The sequence below is a fragment of the Ambystoma mexicanum genome, chromosome 8 (assembly GCF_040938575.1).
Source record: "Ambystoma mexicanum isolate Mex_15411 chromosome 8, UKY_AmexF1_1, whole genome shotgun sequence".
NCBI lineage: Eukaryota > Metazoa > Chordata > Amphibia > Caudata > Ambystomatidae > Ambystoma > Ambystoma mexicanum.
This window is the reverse complement of record NC_090929.1, coordinates 532,811,388-532,835,200: the sequence shown is the minus strand read 5'-3', so window position 1 is coordinate 532,835,200 and position 23,813 is coordinate 532,811,388. Positions and strand designations below refer to the sequence as shown.

The following is a 23,813-nucleotide window of genomic DNA, read 5'->3' as shown; positions in this document are numbered from 1 at the left end:
TGATGCTCTGTAACCACTGTTGGAACTATATTCTGTAATCACTATGATGTTTTATGCTATGCTTGATTTATTTGTTCGTTTGTTGCCTTGAAGTATGTGCCTTGTGAACCTCTGCCGACAAAAATAAAAGTTAAAAAAAGAAAAATGACTACTGCAGACGTCACTAAAAATACGACGTCCCATTGGTTCTACTAACTATAGGACCCTAGATTACTTGGTCCACTGTGATTGGGTTGGCACCAACCAGGTCTCCAGATAAGGTGCGTACTAGGCCTTTTTATGCATGAAAAGCTTTTAAATACGCCAGCTTTATTATTTTCCTGTGTACATTTACACACCGGTTTAGAGTAGAGGGCAGTGCAAAGATCAGGTTACTTGACAGAAACCAGAAGGCTTCTTTTGATTTTTATCTACATGGATGTAATTGCAAGCCACCTCTGAAACCGAATGTATTTCTCTGAAGCCTTTCAAAAAAAGAAACTGCGCACACTGATAAAATGAATGGTTTCTTTCCATTCAGCTTCAAAAGCACTGTGCATATTTTCCTAGAATTTTAGGATTGCATAATTAATTAGATGGACAACTAAGTTGCAATTGACAATTAATATTTAACAAATTATGATTTTTTTGTCCAGTGAAAGCAAACCAGTATTGCACAATTGTATTTTTCAGAGTTCCGGTGCTGTGTGCATAATCATGCAGAGGCAGATCATTTTTACACTTCTAATTTAATTTACACTTTAATAATAAAAACAGTCTGTAAAATGATGACCATGCACAGTCTAGTTTACATTCATTCAACCTTGCAGTCAATGGGGTACATTACTATAAATGGTCAGTGACAGCAGAGTCTTTGCTCAAGTGTGAGTGATTGTCATTACACCAATCACAGGTGTTCTAGCCTCTCAAATCTTCAAGACTACAATTAAAACGCCCAACACCTGACTCTCCAGGAAGTACATGTGCTGTTCAAAAACAAACAAATGAAAGTTACATTGGTAATTGAAATAGAAACGCAGCAAAAGCTGTCCCTGTGATAATCCATATAAGTATTAAACTTTATGTAGCGCTTCATAAATGGTTCGTCATACATCTAGGTATTGTGATTATTATACCTCAGTCGATCCTCAGTTAACCAACCTCTGAAGGATGTTAGCCAATAAGAAAGCTCAGCCAGTTGAGCACTTGTTGCTGCAATCTGTGAGTGAGCTTTAGGTTGCAGGTTCGAATCCAGGCAAGTCCAACTCAGCCTTTCATCCTTTCGAGGTCGGTAAGGAGTACCGACTTTGCTTTGGTGATAATTGTGATAAATATGTTGTATGCACAGTGCTTTGCCAAAAGAGCTATATAAATAACCATTTGACCATTAGATTAGATAGCAGAAAGATTTTAGCATGGAGTCCTTGCCTCTCTGCACTGTTGTATCATAACATTGACATACGGTAGTGATAGCTCCAGGAAATGAGGACTTTCATTAAACATCAAAAGACAATTCTGCTATCGAACCTCAAACCGTACAGTACAATTCATGTTTGCTTTACTATATAATTGGCTAGGTTTTTGTGATTTCAACATTTAAATATATACAGGAGAGATCAAATGGCCAGACCTTGGAGAAATAATGAGAGGTGTATTCTGTCACAATGCAGAAAGCTGCCGCATAGTAATGATTTCCATACAGTTTTTTCACATGTCGGGGGATGTCACATACATTTTACTCTCTTGCAAAGGAGAAAGTAATTTTTACTCTCAAAGTTTAAAAATAGGGAGTCAAATATTCCCACCTCACAATCTTATCTGGAGCACTGGCACCAACCCCATGCATACTTTTTCACTTTGCTTAGCAGCACGCAGAATGGTTGGCCAGGTGCAGGATGCCCCTCAACTCACCCTGCCTTTCTTCAATCAATCATCACTTTAGTGGCTATGTGTCAATTATTTTGCTGTGGTTGGCCTCAAGACTGCATCTTCTGCCTAGATATCTTCGCCTGGCTCACAGCCATGCATAGGTGTGGGGGTCTTGCTCTGCTCGTTCGGCAGGTCACGTGATTCAGACACCATGGATTTGCCTTTTCCTCAACAATTAGTGTATTTGATTTTATGTTCACCCACCACCTGCCTTTGCCTTCTTATCTTGCCCCTTAAAAGCAGTATTTTCTGATCCTTGCTTCAGTTAATTGTAGCTACTGCTCGTTCATTTTGATGGATATGACCTTGGTTCCCCAGGCATGAGTTGCCTCTGCTGAGTTTCGTTTCTGCCGCTCAGCTCCTGATGTCATTGAATGTGAAACATTTCTCGAAGGGCTTTAGTAATTTTTGTTGATTCTGCTTTTTGTGCAAAGTGGAAGTATACTTCATATAAAGTGCTTTATTTGAGGTAGATATGTATATGGCACTTGCCACACTATCCCTCTACTAAGCATAGCAAGACGCACAATTCTCTTAGCTTTCTTGCAATTCCAAGCATATGTACACGTGTAAACTGGTCAAATATCTTTGCCATGCTTACAGCTTAAGCTTCTTTCATTTGACATCGCCTTCACACTCTAAGTTCACGATATCCTTATGCATGGCGTGTCGTCTCTTTATGTCATTCTCTGGTCGTCATTTCTTCTATAGGTGAGTCAATCCGGGTTCTCGTGACGTCACCATTCGTCATCCATTAGGAAATTTTTGGTTTCTTCAGGGACTGTACTCAGGCGAACTTCGGTTCGTCTCATTTGTTGATATGGCTTTCTCAATGGGTACCTTACTGTCTATGGTTTCCTCGGTACTGGTACTTCGATAGGCATCGTTCTTCTGATAGGTACTGGACAGAGCACCACCGCGACTCTCTCCTGATTTATTTGCTGATCATACGTCACATATCTCGGTGTGAACGCTCCTGGTACTTCAAAATGGACGGTTGGAGTGCGGGCTGCATTTGGGACCTCCTCTACACATCATAAACCGTGTCTCCACACCTGCTGCTTTGCAACGGGCTGCATGGTTACTAAACTCCGCTTGGCAATCAGTTCATTCCATGCTTAACGGTGCACATGGAGTACTTGAACTAGGGCTGCAAGAGCTGAAGTAGGATACTTCAAACTATTTCACTCCCCATCTAGCACCAGGCACTGTGCTGCATCTCGTATCACCGCTACAGCACTATTGCTAAGTAGAGGAATAACAACCACAGTTATCACAACACAATCAACTTCTCCCCGGATAAACAAATCACAATAGCGAGTTAAAAAGAACACAATCACAATTCTTCACTTTCTGTAAATTTCACTTCACAAAATAATTCCACTGATCAATAAGGAAGACACTTCTGTAATGTGCGATTTTGATTTTCCTGCAGGCTTAAAAGAATAGCAGTAGGATTTCAAGATTGGTAATGATTATTTCGCCCATATGTTTGGTTTAAAATAAACACTGGGTGATTTCTCGGTTTGTTTTCCCATGCTTTGGTCTATGTTGGGAGGTCAGACATAAAAATGTGAATGTTTTGGGGATTTTTGGATTTCAGAACCCCCTCACCGAAAGGCCTGTGTTGGGGAAGCTGGATAAAAAGTTTGGACTGATTTAAGAACAAAGACACCCCTCTTCCGTAAATAAGTTGGGGTCGCTGGACTACAAGGACTAACCAATTAATTTATAGGCTATAGTTTTCAGCACCCACTGGCAAGTAAGCTTTGTTAATTTTTCGAATTTTTACAAAATTCACCCGTAGTGTTCTGCCAAATGGGGAATTAATTAAATTAATATTTTTGGTTTAATAGGTTAAGGATCTACACAGTTTTGCCCCTCTGCCCACTAAAAAGGGAAGGGATTCAAGGCAAGCAGACTCCCCTGTCTCAGTAGGATAGCTCAGCGGAAACATGCTCACCTTGGAAGCAAGATGACGTGGAGCAACACAGGTTTGATCTCATCAACACACCCCCGCGTGCCGGCGTTGCACTAGGCTGCAGGAGCAGTCTACACCGAAGCGCTGCACCCAGCGGTAGCCACCAGCACGCCCGCCCGACCATTCTGCAGCTCACCCTGTCGCTGTGCAGAAATACCGGCCTCATCGTGCCTGCACCGCCGTGCTAGCACCTTCGTGCCTTGATATCCCAGGCTCATTCAACAAAGGACCATAGAGACCTGCTGCCGTAAGATGGCAGCCACTATCGACGCACACAAAACGTCCACACCGGTTGCCTAGCAACCCAATCTGCATTTACTATGCCGACGAGGACCGGAGGTGGAAGCCGGCCCTCTACAGCCGAAGGCCCGTGAGCCAAAGGCCATCACCTGTCTGCCCCTCAGCCCACTATATATATGGGTAGAGATTGGCAACATCCTCATTAACACACCCCCGCGTGCCGGTGTTGCACTAGGCTGCAGGAGCAGTCTACACTGAAGCGTTGCACCCAGCGGTAGCCACCAGCACGCCCGCCCGACCATTCTGCAGCTCACCCTGTCGCTGTGCAGAAATACCGGCCTCATCGTGCCTGCACCACCGTGCTAGCACCTTTGTGCCTTGATATCCCAGGCTCATTCAACAAAGGACCATAGAGACCTGCTGCCGTAAAATGGCCGCCACTATCGACGCACACGAAGCGTCCACACCGGTTGCCTAGCAATCTAATCTGCATTTACTACGCCGACGAGGACGGGGGGTGGAAGCCGGCCCTCTACAGCCAAAGGCCCGTGAGCCAAAGGCCATCACCTGTCTGCCCCTGTCCGCTACGGCGCGGGACGCTGCCCTGTATCCCTAGCCTCTATGCTGAGTTAATCCATCCTCCTCGCCATCGTTCACTGAGGAAAGCCCGCAGCTTACGTGCCGACACTTGGTTCAACGAGACACCCACGGGTAGCAATGGCAACGCCCCCGAGGATTCTCGTTAACAAAGAAGCCCATGGACACACGATTCATGAGACCGCAATACCAGAAAGTCATGCCCTCCTATGTTCCTTCATCGGACTCATGACCCTCACCACGCCCATCAATATTGACAATGCTAGAGACTCATGTCCCTGCAATCTGACTCATACCCCATAGACCATTACCGGCTAAACGCTAGTCACCCAATATGACCACTGCTCTGCGCCTCTAGGGCCAGTATTGATATTAATTGCATAGCGCCTCTAGGGCCAGTATTGATATTAATTGCATAGCGCCTCTAGGGCCAGTATTGATATTAATTGCATAGAGCCTCTAGGGCCAGTATTGCTATTAATTGCATAGCTAGCATAACTCACGACCAGCATGTCCTCCACGCTCCTCCTTACATGCATACTGAGTGCGATACTATCCTCCTCCTACATACCACGCCTAGATAACAGAGAGCCTCACCCCCACTACCTAACTATACAGAGTCACCAGTCTACGATGGACCTCTTGCCCACACCTGCACTTGCATCAAAAATCACGGCGCTGATACCCAACACGAGCATCAGACTAGATAGACTCAGAGCCCGCACCACTCCCTTCCAACACCAGGCCACTTCGGCACACACAGCCTACAGAAATGACAGACTTAGCTCACGTACCACTAAAGTCAGCACACCATACCAGCGAAAGAACCTCACCTTGACCCGAAACAGCAAGCCCACTTACACCACATTTAGCAGCAACCCATGCTCTCCATGTACTGCTACACCTAAGCCAAACTCTCATACCGCAGGCTCTGAGAAATCTTGCCACCTTTCCCACAAGTGCACACTAATTAATGTGAGATCCCTCAATGCCCACGCCATAGAAGTATCCGGCCTACTAACCACCCATGACTTGGACATGTTAGCCATTACCGAAACATGGCTTCACGAAGCGTCCGGCCCAACCATAGCATTATCCCTACCCCCAGGATATGCTATAATCAGACAAGACAGAAGTGCCAGAACAGGAGGGGGAGTCGCCCTTATCCATAAAGAAACCCTATCTATCAGAACCATACCCCACCAACAGGAAGGAAATGTTGACATTCTATCAACCAAGCTAGCACTCTCGCCTAACAACACTATTAATATTCATACAATATATCGCCCACCTGGCGCCTCTACCAATTTCCTAGGTCAAATTAATCATCTCCTAGGAAACAATATTAAACAATCTACAAAATCACTCCTTATAGGAGATCTCAATTTAGGACTCAACAACCCTAAAGATAAGGCTGCGCTATCCCTAGCCAAAGACCTCCATAACCTAGGCTTCTCCCAAAAAATCATTGCACCGACACACGCTAAAGGACGCACCTTAGACTGGATCTCAGACTACAACTGCAACACAGCAGTCACTGCTAACACCAGCCTCCCCTGCACAGACCACAACCTCATCCTATTCGATATCCCTGTCGCCAGAAGCACTAAAGTGCCCATGACAGCAGTAGCAACCTTAGCTAGAAGCACAAAAAAACTCACGGCAGCCAATATCAGAACACTCCTTAATATTCCCTACCTAAAGCCCCCATTCTCGCCAGACCCCACTATTCTTGCTGAAGTATTCAAAGATTCCATTACTAAGGCCGTCAACACCACTGCCCCCTTAGAAAACAAAAAAAGAGAAAAAATCCTTCCACTCCAACTCTTGGTTCTCCGAGGATCTCCAATCCCTGCGTACCGACAAACGCCATGTGCTAAAAAATTGGCAACATAAACCCTGTGATAACACAAAAGAGATATTCAAAAACATAGCCAAAAAATACAAGGATGCCATCTTCCTTGCTAAATCCGAAGCCTACAACCACCGCATCACAGCGGCAAACTTCCAATCTAAAGAACTGTTCAGTATCTTTAAAGAACTAACCATACCACCTACATGCCCCGATGAGAGCATCAAAGACGAGGCATGGTGCACAGGCATACAATCATCCATGCTAGAAAAAATAAACCTCCTTCAAAAAAAGATCTCCCACCACTACAACTCCCTACCCAAGCATAGTACACAAGCACAGACGAAGCCTAGTGTCAAAACCACCAACCTACCCAAATTTACCTTCTCGAAAGTTTCAGAAACCGAGGTCATTGACATCCTCAAACCCTCTCCATGCAAGGGTGACGTATGCCCTCCTAAAATCATCAAAGACTGTGCAGAGCAACTCGCCCCTCTCCTCACAGCATTCATCAACGCCTTATTCAAGTCGGGCATCGTCCCAGACAGCCTCAAAGAGGCCTGCGCCCCCTTCTAAAAAAGCCTAATTTAGACCCCGCTAACCCTAACAACTACCGACCCATAACCACAGTTCCATTCTTGCTAAAATTACTCGATAAGGCCGCCCACATACAGATCCAACTATATCTCGAATCAAACTCAATCCTAGGTAAAAGACAATCTGGGTTCCGTAAGGGTCACGGAACTGAAACCGCCCTCCTAGACCTCAAAAACGAAATTACGAATATCCTAGACAAAGGTAAGCCTGCACTCCTCCTTCTCCTCGACCTCTCAGCGGCATTTGATCTAGCAGATCATACCACACTCACCAGCCACTTGACGCATGCAGCACACTTCTCCAAGGATGCTACATCTTGGGTAACCTCCTTCCTACAAGGCAGATCTATGAAAGTGCTCTCCAACACAGCTCATGCAGCCCCTTCCATCATTCACTGCGGGGTTCCTCAAGGTTCCTGTACTGCCCCCACTCTTTATAATCTCTTCACTAAACCCCTATTCGACAAGCTAGACGCAATGGGAATCATTTACACTAATTACGCCGACAACACGCAGGTACTCCTTCCCTTGTCAGGTAACTGTCAACAAGATTCCACATCCCTTCAACTAATTTACTCCACCATACAAGCCTGGATGGCTACCAATGGCCTCTGCTTGAATGGGGACAAAACCGAAATCCTCATCCTTGGTCAGAAACCCACCCTCTCCAACCTCAACCCACTATACACTAACTTCAACATAGACAACTGCATCATCCCAGTCTTATCCTCAGTCAAAACGCTAGGTGTACACATAGATGCCACCCTATCCATGGATAAACAAGTTAGCGCCATAGTGTCAGCATCAGGGCTAAACACAAAACTCATCAACACAATAAAACCCTTCCTAACGAAAGACAACTGCCTCTCCATCGCGAGAGCCACCATAGGAGCTAAACTGGACTACTGTAACGCCCTCCTAGCAGGCACCTCCAAGAACAACATATCCAAACTCCAAACCACTCAAAACAACGCTCTTAGAGCAGCCCTCAGCATACCAAAAAGAGAACACATCACCCAAGCCAAGAAGACAGCCCACTGGCTCCCAGTTACGGATAGAATTGCCTTCAAGATTCTCACTACCACGCATAAATGCATCAACCACACGGCACCATCCTACCTATCCGACATCCTGTACAAGTCACAATCCACAAGACCTATCAGATCCACATACACCAACCTACTCACCATCCCGCGCATCAACAGAACGAAGGCGGCAGGTGTTGGCTTCCCATACCTTGCACCCAAGCTCTGGAACGCACTGCCCACCAACCTCAGAGCCGAAACATCTCTCCTCTCATTTCGCAAACAACTCAAAACTGCCCTCTTCAACTAACATACTCACTGTACCTCTCACATGTTCAATGAATGTATGTCACTAAAGCATAATCATTGCCCAATGTAACTAAGGGCACCTACATGTATGTAACTAAGTCTAAGAAACACTGTAACAAGCGCCACAATGCCTTCGGTCTGCTGCATGCTCAACAAATGCAAATAAATAAATAAATAATAATAGATCCCCGGGTCCGCGCTTAAAAACCTCTGTGTATTAAGCGCATTATAAATTACCTATCATATCATATCCCCCACCTTTTGGGTTCCCAAGGCTCAGTTCTATTTACATAGCAAGCCTATGTTTAAGGTTCAGGAAAGGCAGCTGCATCTCAGGACACACTGGAAAGATTGGGCAGGGTTCCGACACTCCACTCTCAAAGATGGCCTCCCGCTCTCCACCATAGGACACAGTCAGCTTTGAGGCCTTCCGAGAGATAGTCAGCTCCACCCAGATACACTCTTAGCAATCTCCTCTGGTGTCTCCTTACAGCTGTCATATGGTATGTTTCAGACCTTCCTGATGGTCAGTCTCTTCTTTCTGTCTGTCCCTGGGTTTCTCCCTTTTCTGTGCCTGTTTTTTTGTGCGTGTTCCCTGTCCTAGTGCAGTCCCCCTTATATAGCAGCCACTAGGATTTGACAGTTACCCTTCTTTCTCCCCCGAAACCCAGCCTCCAAGTCAGAATTGGTTTAGGGGTCTGGAGCACCATATGGCAATTACCATTTGTAATCGCCCTTTGTTCTCCTTTCAACTTTTTGGTAAAAACTAGTTATATATCACAACTTCATAATTTTACTAGCAACCACCATACTAGACATATTTTCTGATTCAGCTAATCATGGAGAATTAGAAAAGCTGACCACCAAATCTGTACCATGTAGCACGGTTATGTAGCACCTTTCTGCCATTTCCATTAAAAGCACAACAGTTATGAATATGTAAGTTATTGAGCATATCCCTAATTTTATTTTCTACCTGCTCACCAACTCACACATTTGGAACATGTTCAGTTCCAAGAGTCACAGGTAGATAGATTTTATATCCCCAAAATCGCCTGGAAATTAAATAACAAATTGTACAAAAATGAAATCAATCAGCCTTATGGTTGCTGAGAAAAACGCCTAAATGATAATAGTCATTTTAAATTAATTGTGAATCTTCATATGGGACAAATGGTCCTGTTCCTGCTTCCGGCCAATTGCTTTCACTGGGTCAGCATGTGCCCACAGTTTTTTTTTTTAATCAATCTCCTCTGTGTTGGAAGCTTGCTCTTTGAAGTGGGTGCCTCATTTTCACACATATTAGTCATGCTCTAGCCAAGGGGTAACTTTTCTCGAAGTCAATGCTTTTAGAGCCAGCAGGTCTGGAAAACACTGAATTTTGACACCTTTAGCAGGACATTTTATTGCGGTTGGTCAATAGATGGGAGATGCGACATCCAGGCTGGGAGTTTGGGATTTCCATGTGAAGTTTTTGTCCACAGCCAGCAAAAGGGTCTGCCTGGGGCTGACATTTTCCATGGAGACAAAGTGGCTCTTCAAATGTCACTGGAGTTTTGTAGGTGAAACACAATATACATTGCTTTCGGTCAACCCGCCATCATGTTTTGTTTTCCTGACATTTTTCTGAGCAGTGATATTTCTTTCACTTTTACTTGTTAAAACCGTTTTTATTTGCACACACCTGTGCAGGCCGTTTTTGTTTTCAATGTGTAAAAATCCTGTTTCAGATGTGACCGGGATCTTTGATTCCTCCTTCTTTTGTAAATTAAAATGCTGCGTGTCCGTTGGGTATTACAGGTAGGCCCCTTTCCACATGGCTCTTTAATTTTACTTGAAAAACAACAAAGGCCAGGCCATTTTTGTTTCAGTGTTTAAAATCTTGCTATTCATGTGAAAGGGACCTCTGTTTGGGGCCTTTAAATTCATCCCACACATGGAGGGGGTGCATGCGCAACATGGGGCAGGGTCTGCTGTAGTAGAATGAGACCCCCAAACCGGTAAGACGTTTGTTTGCTTGTGGAGGGCGGGGAAACAGAATAGGGTGGATCTCAGTCTATGTTTTGGATGGCCAGTGCCGTGAATCACAAGTGAAGCTTGAGGCACCCACTATGCCTGAACCCTGCCTAGCACGCCATCCACAAGTAGGGACACATGCCCCCGGGAAATGAAAAACGAGACTACGGTTAAAGACCTTACTATAATAAAGCATTTAGTATCCACACAACCTCTCTCCACGTCCGGATTTTTAATATTTACACAGAACATAAAAACTGGAAGCCACAAAGAGTGAACATAGGATGGCCAGACATCTCAAGGTGCCAATACAGTGATTACAATACATGCCTTGGCTTTGACATGGGGGGTGGGGGAGAGTGCAAGAGAGCTAGACATGCTCTTGCTTCCACTTCCCCCCTGGCCAATCTACACGTTCACCATTAATGAGCATAATCATAGACGGACATTAGCAACCACCAGGTATGAAGAAGGTTTTACTTGCACCAACTCACCCTTGCCCATACAACAGGAGTGATTCCTATGAAGGCTTGTTCTTGGTGCCATACATACCTTGTTATTAAGAGAAAGAGGTTTATTTTTCCCATGACCTTATTAACACTGCAAACCACACAATATCCAAGAAGCGGGAGGACAGAAGAGGGCCAACCATTACACACACAAGCTGAACGAGATGGCACAGGTCCCAGACAATTCAGGAAATGCTCAACCAGTCCCGTTTGTTTTTCCTTTGCATTCTGGAACCTGCTGTCCTGGATTTTTAATGTGGAAAGTCAAAATACACGCCCCAGGAGGCGATTAAATTAAGACAAGACTGGGCGAGCATCTGTCAAATGGAGTGGGACATGTTGGCATGTAGACTTGGAGGGCAATGTGCGTTGGAAAGCGGCTGCCAGCGGACCCAGCGTGTCCACCTGATGTTCATATCTTACATTTTTAAATGCTGCTCTAGTGTTATATTGTACTGTGGTTCATTTCTGGTGTTTTATTTTGATATATATATATACACGTTTCATAGAATACTTGAAAGGACTTGCACTGTAAAAATAAAATACAAATAAAAATCAGATCTCAGAAAATGTCTTCTGTGAATGCGCTGGTTTGTCAGAGTTCGCATTCTACAATGATGCACTAGAGGGCGCCATCACCAAAGCCGGGCACCACTTACTGGTGGAGTTTAGCTTACCACTCCGCATTCTAGCATTATCCACTTGTAAAGGCATATGGTGGCTCCTGAATTACATAGAAACTAAACCCCACTCACTCCTGCACGAACGCATTGGTTAATTTGCCGTTAATGGCTGCATATTGCAACAACTTTTCTTCGCTTCATAGTATGTACGCTAGTGTAAAATGCACAATCTTACATATTTTTAATCAGGGGTTAGTGCTGAAATTGACCTCCTGCCCCCAACTCCCTAAACGAGCATAAGTTTGGCTTAGTATTGCTTGACTATGACTCTTCAGCATATGTCATACATATTGCATTCATTTGGCGTTTTGGGACGCATACCCACTGCAATCAAGTCTTCATCGGGGAAACCCTTCCTGATCCTGACTGGAGGGCAAGAGGCAGGGAAAGACTACCTGTGTCCTGGCAGCAGGTGAGTGCTCGGTGACGCTGGCTCTCTCTGGTGCCAGTGAAGGATGTGACGGTATAATGCTGCGTGGGCAGGGCTTTAAGTGGGCCAGGGCCTGAGAAGTACAGTTCCAGCCTTAGATGATAGGCCTGGTGTGAAAGACTCGGCTCATCTAGTAAACCTGTGGTTATTTCCCATCATGCAGCACGGGCAATATTGTCATTCATGAGGACAATGAAGGGGTGCGGTTGCAGTGCTGGTTCGCTGTGAATGCAATGTACTAGGTTCCGTTGAGAGTGTATGTTGCGCCAGTCATCAATGTAGTTCAACAGCGCGTGTTATACACATCAATTTGTCATAAATGTTCCACAATTAAGGGCCCGATTCACAGAAGTGTTTAATAATGGTGCAATCCCATAGGAAAACGTTCTGTGAATCAGGTCCTAAGTATTTTCAAAATTCTATGTCGAATGCTCTGGGTTTTTGTTTATCGCACCCACAATGTCTTCGATTTTCATAGTTTATACTAATCTTCCTCCGGTCTGCTAGAAAATGTGGCATATATAACCAAACAATACTGAATTGTCAGGAATTTGTAAGCCAATGTTGTGCCAATGTAAGAAAACATTTTAATGAACAATGTATGCCAACCAATTAGGGTGCAAAGAACACTGGATTTATTTAATGACACCACCTCCCCAGGGTCTACACATTGCACAAGTGTATAGGCGCCACGCCCATGCAGGGGCCATCCTCACAGCACTCTTCCACCACCCACACCACCCCATCCTCCTTTCCTGATCCCGGTCTCCAACGCTGCAGTACTCCTGCCCACTCTCCTCCAACCAGCTTCCTGCCCTTTGATGGCACCACTCCACACATGGCAAGAAATGAAAGAAGTGCTCCACTTGGAGCTCTGGCTTCCATTTCTATGGTCGGCGTGTTTTATTTTAGTTGGGCTATTAGGTAGCACTTGCGCCACCTATAAGCCAAAACTATTGCATAAGTGTACAGATAGGGAGAAATGCCATATGACGAAGGACACAAAGTTTGTAGGTGTTGATTGGTTATTTGCCGACCCTTTGAGGGCCCATGGCCATGCTTATCCCTATGGCCATTCCCATCCCTTCCCAAAACACTGCCTCATGGGAAATCTTTGAGCTTGCTTAAATCAAGTCTTACCATGAACTTTGCACTCAAAGCGTTTTTAAAAAGCAGTCTTCTGAGAGTTTACTTAATTGGAGCTGTAACCACGCTATTGGTGTAATACAATCTCTTACCCAGATCTGCCTTCAGTCAATTTACAAGCACTATGCGTGTCCTTCACTGAAGTGCTATTAAAAATAAGCACCTGTTTGGGTTTGTGTACAAGTATTAAGCATTTGCCCGACACTGCTATTCGATTTCTCACCTCCTGCCATCAATGGCCAGTTAATACCACTACGGCATTGCCTGGCAAGTGCATTTCGCATGCCTACACAAATGCCCAAACTGTTGGCATTGTCATTATTTTTTAAGTATTGCTGCTATAATCACAATCAAATTGACGTTGCCTAATAATAGCATTGCCACTTTAAGAAGACAGTTTCATGCTGGCTTGGCCATTATGTGCTTGCATTGCTCTGCAGCTTTGTTACAGCCAGAGCCAAAATCATGTAAGGATTGCTAATGAAAAGTACATTGCTTCTTTAACCCGATTCCCTCCCTCCTATCCCAGCTAGCAAGCACTGCCACCTCTGTCGTGAATGGACTGGCTCCTTTACCAAACGCACACAAGACTTGCATGCACACACACACGTGGACACAGACAGGTGTGTACTGACACACAGATTTTTTTACACTTGCATTTCTTTGACATCTAGCATCAGGGTCGGATTGGCCACTCGGTCCCTGGAGAGTGGGGGACGGTTTCTGGCCATACCTCTCGGCCGGTTTGGAAAAACATTTTTTTTAAAAAATTGTTTTGTTTTCAATTTCTTATTTGTTTTTTTTTTAAAGCCTTTCATCCTTCTTAGGTCGATAAATGAGAACCAACACAGGTTGGGTGATAGTGTATGCATATTTGTTCCATAAAAAAGAGCTTAAGCGTAAGTGCTCTCCAATAACATATTATCATTTGGCCTTGGACGTCTGCTTGGATTCACAGTAATTTAGTGTACTTAGGAACAATGCTATTTGATGCCACTTCCCGGTTTGTCAAGGGGTGAAAGGTCGTGCTTCATCGCTTCCTGGGATGTCAATTTGGGGTGGAGTCAAATGACATCACTTCTGGTGATATCAGAGGTCAAGGGTCGTGAGGCGAGAGGTGGGCAATTTTTTTTTAGGTGACCGGGCCTATTTCTTGTCCCAGTCCGACCCTGTCTGGCACCTCGATTTCCTCCAGAAAATGTCTTAAAGTCTGTGCAGCGTAGGCCACAGGAAGCAACGAATAAAGTTAATTGTCATTTCCCTCCCAAGTCCCGACTCTGTATGGCCCACAGGCAGGCATGAGGAAAAGCGGCTAAATAGACATTGTTATGGTTTCCTAAAAGCCACACCCCCTTGCAGAGACAGTGGCCATGGTGGCCTCTACTTGTCAGAGCACCCAAAATGTGGGTTTGTGCATGTGAAAGTCAAAATGTCACATTTGCATGCAGGGATCAGTACTGACATTGCACGCCTCATGAACTAGCTAAAGTGTGGCTTAGTATGACGTTGACTGACGCTTCCGCACCTGCCATACTTATTGGTTTCATTTGCCATTTTAGAACACACTGCAATAGTCTTCATCACTTCCAAGAGCAAAAGACACCGTCAGGGTACGCAAAAGGGAGAGGTTAATGGAAATTCACAATTAGGCCTCGTCCCACCTATTTCAGATCCTGACTACGGAAAAGAGGACCTCGGTCACATTAATAATGCCCCATTCTGCAAGGCAAATGCAGTGGTCGAACCATGTGCCCCACGTTCAAAGCTTTGCTCAGACTGATTAATCTGGGCTGCAGGCTATTACCATCTCATACAACCCTTAGACTTTGTTTTAAGTATTGCTACTGTAATATCAAATTGTTTTCAATGACTACACTCTGGGTTCAGAGGGGGAAATAATAATAGATTGTGATTTTTTTTAGTACCGATTACCCTCAGAGGTTAACCCAATGTGCAGTACATGAGCATCATTGTAACCTCACATTTCTCAACATCCTACAACAGTCGATAAAAAGTCTAGTTTCAGAAGCCCACAACACACCATTATATTTAGAAGCTACTTTCTTTTCCACACCCGACTCAAACACTGAAAGGCTGCAAATACCACCAAAACTTTACAGTATTGTTGTCCGTGCAATATGGACTTTAGACAGGGATATCTTAATCTGGGGGTAGGGGAATTACATCTGGGCTACAGTTTCAACTTCGCATAGCTATAATCAGCACATGCACTCCAGAGCTTTCTTCCCCTTCTAATGGCTTTAAAGAGGTTCCCAAGATGCTGCTCAAGCCACATCCTTAAGAGCACTTCTCTTGATCGCCAGTCAGGGATCCAGATGGGTTCGTCCACAAGGACTTAAGACCTTTTGTGAGATTTACAAGGAAAGAAAAGATACACGTCTGGCTTCCTGTGGTATGTTCAAGCTACAAGGCATTGTGGGGTGCTTTCAAAGGCCCCAAAGAGAAGGTCCCCTTCACCTGAAAAACAGGGTTTTTCAACACTAACACCGGAAATTTCTTTGCATGTGTGATTGCAGAAGAAAATTGAAGGGCCATGTGAAAAAGGCCTACCTGTCATTACCCAAGGAAAAGCAGCATTTTAATTCACAAAGCAAAAAGAAAAATCAAAGGTCCCTTTCACATGGAAAAGAGGCTTTGTAAACACCAACACAAAAACAGCTTTGCGTGTGTGTGCAAGTAAAAGCAGTTTAAATGTGAAAAATGCACCACTGCTAACAGAAACATTTCAGGGAAAGACACGATGTGCGGATGTACGGGTTGACAAAAAGTATTGTATATCATGTTTTGCAAGTAAGATAGCAGCAGTCATTAGAAAAGAAAAACCCACTTTGTTTCTAATGAAAACCTTCTGTAGGCCAGAGGCAAACACATTTGCTGGCTGTCACAAAGGATTTCAACACTGGAAGGCTGGCATCCTAGTGTTTACAACTGCAATAAAATGTGGCTTCCTGAAAGGTGTTGTCCCTGAAGGCTGGGCTCTGTGCAGAGACAACTGGCTTTGGCTGGAGCATGATCAAAATGTAGACAGTATGTATGAAAAGGGTGGCTGAAACTCCAACTTCAAACAGGCAACCAACATCAAAGGGCAAGCTGCAAACACAAAGATAATAATAAAAACTCTGGTTACAGGCTGACCCAGTGAGACCATATGGTCTGAAGGCAGGAGGATTGCCATGCGTCCCACATGAAGATTTGCTATTAATTTAAAGGGACTATTATAATTTAGGCCTTTTTCCCAGCAACCATAAGGTGATTTTGGAGACATAAAATGCATGCACCTACGAGTTAGGGAACTGTAATGGCCATTTAAACTAAGTTCCTGGCTGATCTAAAAATATCCCAAATATAAGCGTTGGCAAACTGGTGAAGTGTAAAATTAGGAATATGGGTAGGAATTTACATGTTCATAACTGTTAAGCTTTCTGTGAAAACAGTGGAAAATTGCCAAACGCCCATGCACAATGGTGCTGACCTGGCTGTCATCTTATTTAATTGCCCATCATTAGCGGAATCAGAAAACATATGTATGATGGCAGTCGCTAGTAAAATTGTGAAGTTTAGCTCCATAACTAGTTTTTGCCAAAATGTTGACAGGAGAAAAAAATGGGGATTGCAAATGGGGCTACAATATGTATGATCCAGGCTCTTTAACCAATACATTGGAGAAACCGACACATAAATCATACTAGATAACAGCAATCTATGGCCTTAGCCTAAAGCCGGCTTCTCAAACGACAATTGAGCATCATGATCCAAGCAAGAAATCTAAAACCGCCAAATGTAATCTAAAAAAGATGATGAAAGTAGAAAGTGAAGGAAAGGAATAAACTGAATGAAAGCATTGAAGTGGATAAAATTAACAAGATAGATGAAAGTAATGAATTACACAAGACGAAAGAAGTAGACGAGAGTAATAAAGTAGACCAGAGGAAGGAAGAGTGTGCGGGGCGGAGGAAGAGTGTGCAGGGGCGGAGGAAGAGTGTGCGGGGGCGGAGGAAGAGTGTGCGGATGGAGGAATAGTGTGCGGGGCGGAGTAAGAGTGTGTGGGGCGGAGGAAGAGTGTGTGGGGCGGAGTGCATAGAATGGCTGGAGTGCACAGAATGGCTGGAGTGCACAGAATGGCTGGAGTGCACAGAACGGCTGGAGTGCATGAATCTAACGGGGTGAGCTTGACCTCAAACACCTAAGGTAAACCACCATATCACATCTACATGCTTACTTTCTTCTATACACTACCACTCAACTAGAACACAGCGATACTATGACAACATTCGGTATAGCTGTTCTCATACCATCACTTGCCTCATACTGACCATGATCCTAACTAAACACAGCTGGTTACGCACACCCCAGCCTAGGCGTCCTCCTCAGGCCTAACGCAGACAGAATCGGTCTGGATAACAACCTGCCAGAACGAACACATTCTCTTGATCACCCAACCACCACACCTACCGCTATTAAGCAGCTATCACACAAATGCCACACCTGCTGCACACATATGCGGTGCTCAAACGCACCTTATGACTCTCTCTCTCTCTCTACTGACTTGAACTTCGGTTCCTGAGGGTGTTCAACCTACCAGCACCTTGAGATTATACCAATGGTACATAAGGCGCTATATAAATGCAAAATAACATAACATAACATTGAGAAGGGCTGGATTTGGGAGGCGAGAGAAGGGTAACTGTCCAATCCTAGCTACAATTACTCTTGCAGGGTACTTTCCGAAGATTGCAAAATTGGTGGTGTCATCGCTGCTATATAAAGGGGACTGCACTAGGAGGAAGGGACTGAAATTTACCATCAAAACAGAGTTGCTGAAATTTACCTTCAAAAGAATACTGCTGCATTTTACCATCTGACACTGCAAGAAAACACCAGAGGAGATTGCTGAGTGTGCATCTGACTATTGCTAGGAAGGCCTCAAAACTGACTGGGTCCAATGGTGGAGAGCGGGAGGCCATCCTTGAGAATGCAATGACCAGACCCCTGCCCTATCTTTCCAGAGGGTCCTGACATTGTTCTGAACTTTAAAAAGAGATATTCAATGTAAGTAGAATTAAGCCCTTGCAAGGAAAAGGTGGAGGAATCTGTTGGCCTTAAATTCTTTCCTTTATAGTGAGCGGGGGGGGGGGGGCAAAACTGTTTAGATTCTTTACCTTTTTAACAAAAAATATTAATTTAATTAATTCCCCATTTGGTGGCACACTAACAGGTGATTTTTGTTCAAATTCAAAATGAACAAAGCTCACTTCCAAGTGTGCACTGAAAAACTATAGCCTATAATGTCATTGGGTAATCCTTTTTGTCCTATTTACCCTGTCTTCTATATGGAACAGGGATGTCTTTATTCTTAAGTCAGTCCAATCTTTCTGTCCAACTTTCCCCTAACATGGAACGGGTGGCTGAAAATCCTAAATTCTCAAATCATACCAATTTATACCATCCAGCTCCCCCAGTGGAGGGGGGTCTGAAATCCAAAATTCCCCAAATCATTCACATTTTTCTGTCCGAGTTACCCAACATGGAACAACGTTGGGAGGGTCTGAAAAACAAACTGTTAAATCACTGTGTTTATTTTTAACCAAAAGTGTGGGTGAAATCAGAATTGCCATATGTATTGGTACCAATCTTGAAACCCTACTGCTAGCCTTTTAAAATTCAAAATTGCACACCACTACATTTATAATTGTTTTTGGTTATTGATCAGTCTAATTTTGTCTTGAACTGCATTTTGTAGAAAGTAAAGAATTGTGATTTGTGTTATTTTCAACTCACTTTTGTGATTTATTTATGTTGAGAAAAGTGTATTGTGTAAAGTGGTGTTTGACATTTAAGTGTGTGTTTTGTAACATTTAATCAAAATAAACCTAAATATATTTCCGGTACACCGTCCTGGCCCTTGGCTCATTGTTAGCTCAGGGGGGCTGGGGAATTCAAGGGGCATGATATGCATCTGAAGTAGGGCTGAAGAAAAGAATCCATTACACAGTTTGTTGCGCAACGCCTTGAATAGGGAGGGAAGGAACTCCCCATGTTGACGGTGGCCTCTCAATAAACCGTTACAGCTTCCTTCTATCCTAGGAACACTTTTAAAATCAAAACAGCATCATCTGGTTACTTCCTTGGGTGTATCCAGAAGTGGGAAAGGGCGAAAGGCCACAGAGATGCGGGCACATACGTTAGTCGCAGAACAGCTTCTGCGCAATCTTGTTGCCTTACATCTCTGAGTGCATTGCAATAGATTGAGGTGGTGATTTTCATACAGATGGAAACCCACATCTGTAGAGGCTTTAGTACGATAAGGTCTCCAATGGCATGATAGCACACCGCAGCCATCATACATGTTACAGAGTTATCACAGGATGCCACAAGTAACCCTCAAAGAAAGGCCTGCTCAGGCATGGTCAGGGAACGTGCTTCCTGTACCCACAAATCCTCAGCTCTGTAAGTAGCACAGGCCACAGCTCTGGTTCAATAGATCTCCATGGCCTCCATGGAAAGAGACCTTTCTCCTCCCTGTGGAGCAGAGAACACCTTGGGTTGTGCTTGCCAATGACACCGAAGCTTTCTGGTCCTGCTCTCTCCAGTTATGAGAGGAGGAACTCAGGATAACCTTGTGCACACTCCCCTTTGACAGAAAGAAGGTGCCAGTGTTCCTCAAACCTATCTGCATCAACAAATTTGATTTTGTCCCATTTATTACAAGTTTTATTTTGCTTGCAATAGGATTTCAGTTCTCCTATTGGCTCTCTCTGACTAGACCCTGTCAGAGCCAAGAGAACCGCAACCTCTGCAAATTGAAGCGCTGGGTTAGGGTTGAGCCCTCATCTCACGAACATCTGCGCCCATGGCCAGGAGGCTGCTCCCCAGTTCAATGATGTAAAGATACGGTGAAGCCAGGGTGCTTCCTTGCCCGGTCTCTAACTGAAATGGAGTGATGGCTCCGCCATTATGCTCATACTTCAATATGGCCTAGCAGCTAGAATAGAACTTCTGAATGGTGTTTACAAGAAAATGATCCATCCTTTTAATTTTCAAATGATTCTAACCAAGCCGCCCATCGACCCTGCCTTTGTAACTGAGCACTGGTTGTCGCGAAGGAGTAAAGATGTCCTCGGTCGGACTCTCACCTCGGAAACACATTAGGTGAATTTTTCAGGGGTATGAATGTCACCAGGAAAAAGCTCGTCTAATGTCATTCCGGCTCATCCGCCAACACTTCGGAGGAGAGGGCAGAGGTTTAGATGATCGATAGTTGGTACAGATAAATGGTTGTGTGGTGGGGGGGGGGGCTCTGCAAAAAGAAACACATTTAAAAAAAACACTAGTGCCGCCAGCATCGGTAGCATATGGAATGCAGCAATACACCATATAACACTCTAGACCAGAGGTTCAAAACCTTTGGTTTTCCATATGTTTTTAACTATGATACATGATATTTCACCATTGAATATGGTGGCTAAGGCTGATGGGAACTCTAATCAAAAAGATCTAGAGAGCCATTGCACGCCCCTGTTCTAGACAATGGACTGAAATGAACGATGCATACATTTGCCTACCCACTTGCACCCTTTTCTCCCACCCTCGATCCTGATCCCGTGCACCCACCCAAGTGTTCATCTGTGCTTATTCACATTAATGCTGTGTATGAACCTCCCCACGTCATGTGATTCCACCTTTGCGGGTGCCACTCGTACGGTAACTGGATACTTATCCTTTGCCAGCACGTCCCCTGACAATACCAGTATTTTTGGTTCCATGTCCATTTATGTTAACTGTGCTCTATGAGTAAAAGTGCTGTGAAGAGGCAGCAAGTGAACCTTGAGGAGGTATATAAAACTCATACACACGCAGAAATACCACAAATCTAGAGGTGCAGTCCAACACATTAAGAACCATACCAGTTAAAGCAGAACTTCAAAAACGGGTCCGTCCACTCCATCCCCCAGATTCACTTTAAATACTGGGCTTCTGGTGCATATTTGCAGACAGGGGAATGGGGACAGAGTAAAGCCAGTGCTTTACTGCAAACGTCACCTGCAGGACAAAGGAGCCAACATCCTTCCTCGGTTTTTTGCTAGCCTAGATGTACATCAGTCCGTTGAATAGCCAGTAGAGAGTGCCCAAAACAGAAGGACAGTCTGTGACCCAATCTAAACACACCTAACCAAAGAGGCTATAACTAACACACACACACACACCCCTTGTCCCTCTAGTATTGAGGCGTGTTTGTGTGCAAATGTAAAGTTCTCACTTCCTCAGTGTATGAGAACAGGAGGAGGCGCTAGTGCCCAGCACATGTTGGGATTTATTTCTGGGAGGGGCAGATGGCCATGGAGGGGGCTGCATGCCCTGAATATAAAACATGGGGCTGCATTTGCAACATGGAGCAGGGTCAGCTGTAGGGTCAGTCACCACCCCGGTAACACCTTTTTTTGCTTGTGGTGGGTGGGAGTAATGGAATGGGGCGGAGCTCGGCCTATGTTTTGACTGGCTAGTGTGTTATTGCTGACCCCCAAGTAGCCAAAGGCCCCACCACTATCTTGCTGGCCCCTCTATCGCCACTGTCCTGTAACCCCCGCAGTTCAATTCCTTTGTACCATCCTCCCGTTCCATTTTAGGAGCACCCCCCTCCTCCCACAGCTTTGCCTAAAACAACCCATTTTCTCACCATTTCCTCACCACCTGCTCTCCCACTACCTGTAACCACCTCCTTTCACACAGACCTCCTTATTCTCCTCCTGATCCCATCTGGAACCACCCAACTGACCTGCCCCTTCCGTGACGTTTCTCTTTCAGAGTAATAGGCTGGAATGTACGTCACTACTGTCACCGCACCAGTGCATTCACCACCGATGTATGAAGGTATCCAGTGATATAATCTCGGCATGTCTTACTTTTGATGAATGACAATTTGCTGAAATTCTTTTAGTCAAATCTTTTAATAACATTTTTTTTACAGCAAATCTATGTGTGGTAAGTTTATGGTATCTAAAGGTGGGGGGGGTGGATGGGTAAGCAGGTAATGGGGGGGGGGGGCTCCCACTGTTTTTGCAGTACAAAAAAGTGGAAAAATCTGCAAAATAACATTTTCAAAGTAAGTGCCGTTCAGCAAAAAAACAAAAAAAACACAAAAAAAATCAATCGAGTAAACCCAATAGATCCATATAATCGCTGATGAAATGAGAAGCCCTGATGCCTTCACCACCAATGGGTGAGAGGCAACAGAATGTTGAAATCAGAGGCTGAATTTCAAGATATCCTCTGATGCTTGGAAGGCGATGAGAGGAATGTGATATCCTGCCCAACCGAAATTCAATTTCTGTGCATTTATGCACATAAAACGTAATGGTCATCTGTCTCAGAATGAGATTTGTCATGCTCCTCATCACACATGACATTTTGGATCAGGTACCACCAGGCTGACAGATGGTCAGAAGAGGTCAGTGAGAATTTCTTTGCACATTTATCCCACAGGGGAAGGCTGCTGAGAAAGGCTGTAAGCCTGTCTGTGCCTGTCCGGGCCTGATACGCGGCAGGATCTGCACGTCTGCACATAAACTATCTTTTATTCATGATTCGCTAGCAATTGCGACCTTTGCGCTCCCATTGTGCACACACAGCGCTCCGCCTGGGCTTTCCCCACCTGGATGTTTGCATGGGCAGCCTCACACATCCCCCTCAACCAGCCTCGCACGCCATGATTCCCGACGCTGCCCCCGCACCTTTGCGATGGGGCACCACCGGCCAGTGCACTCACCCAACAGGAGTCGGTCAACCCTGCATTGGTTTCTTTCACTATCCGATTCGACAATCACCTGACTTGAACGGCAACTGGACGCTGCATATACAACAAATCTGATTGCTACTCATAGCCTTACCGGGCAAATCATTTGTACATTAGCCTTGCGCGATATATAAAATGGAGCCTATTCTGCAACCCACCGAATTGACCCACGGCCCTGCGCTGTTGATGCCTTAGTAACTTGCCACAACATTTCCGACTTGTCCTGCGGAAACACGCAGGACCAATCTATAATATACTGATTGTCCAGCAGCCCTGCATTGTATTTGCAACCCTCTTAGCTTGAACTCGTAAACATCTTATTGCTTATCTATCACTGTCTGCACGTCGCTGCATGTGCAACATGTTTGGCCAATTTCAACAAATGTTACCTGTCTGTAATACCCCTTTGCCTATGTTCGCTCAGCCTTATGCTAAATCTTTAACACACTAGACATAACTGTACTCTGCCGATATGCTGTTCTACACCTACTTTGTCACTCATGTCTGCGTACTCACTGGAAAAAGCCCCTGCACCCTAGGCAAGGCTTGCCTGTATGTTCATTCACACTTATTTTGTCATTAATGTTTGCCTACATACTTGAAGTAGCCCCCTGTATCAGGAGACGAGGCTTTTCCAGCATGTGCACTCACACTAATGATGCATCTTACCGATTTGTACCTGCATACTTGATGTAGTCCCCCGCACCATG

At 44.7% G+C, this 23,813-nt stretch overlaps 1 protein-coding gene across 2 annotated transcripts in view; it reads right to left on the bottom strand.

Annotated features, from left to right (window-relative positions):
* ARHGEF16 (Rho guanine nucleotide exchange factor 16) overlaps positions 1-23,813 on the bottom strand; it is a 440,772-nt gene that overhangs the window by 146,577 nt on the left and 270,382 nt on the right. The window lies entirely within an intron of this gene.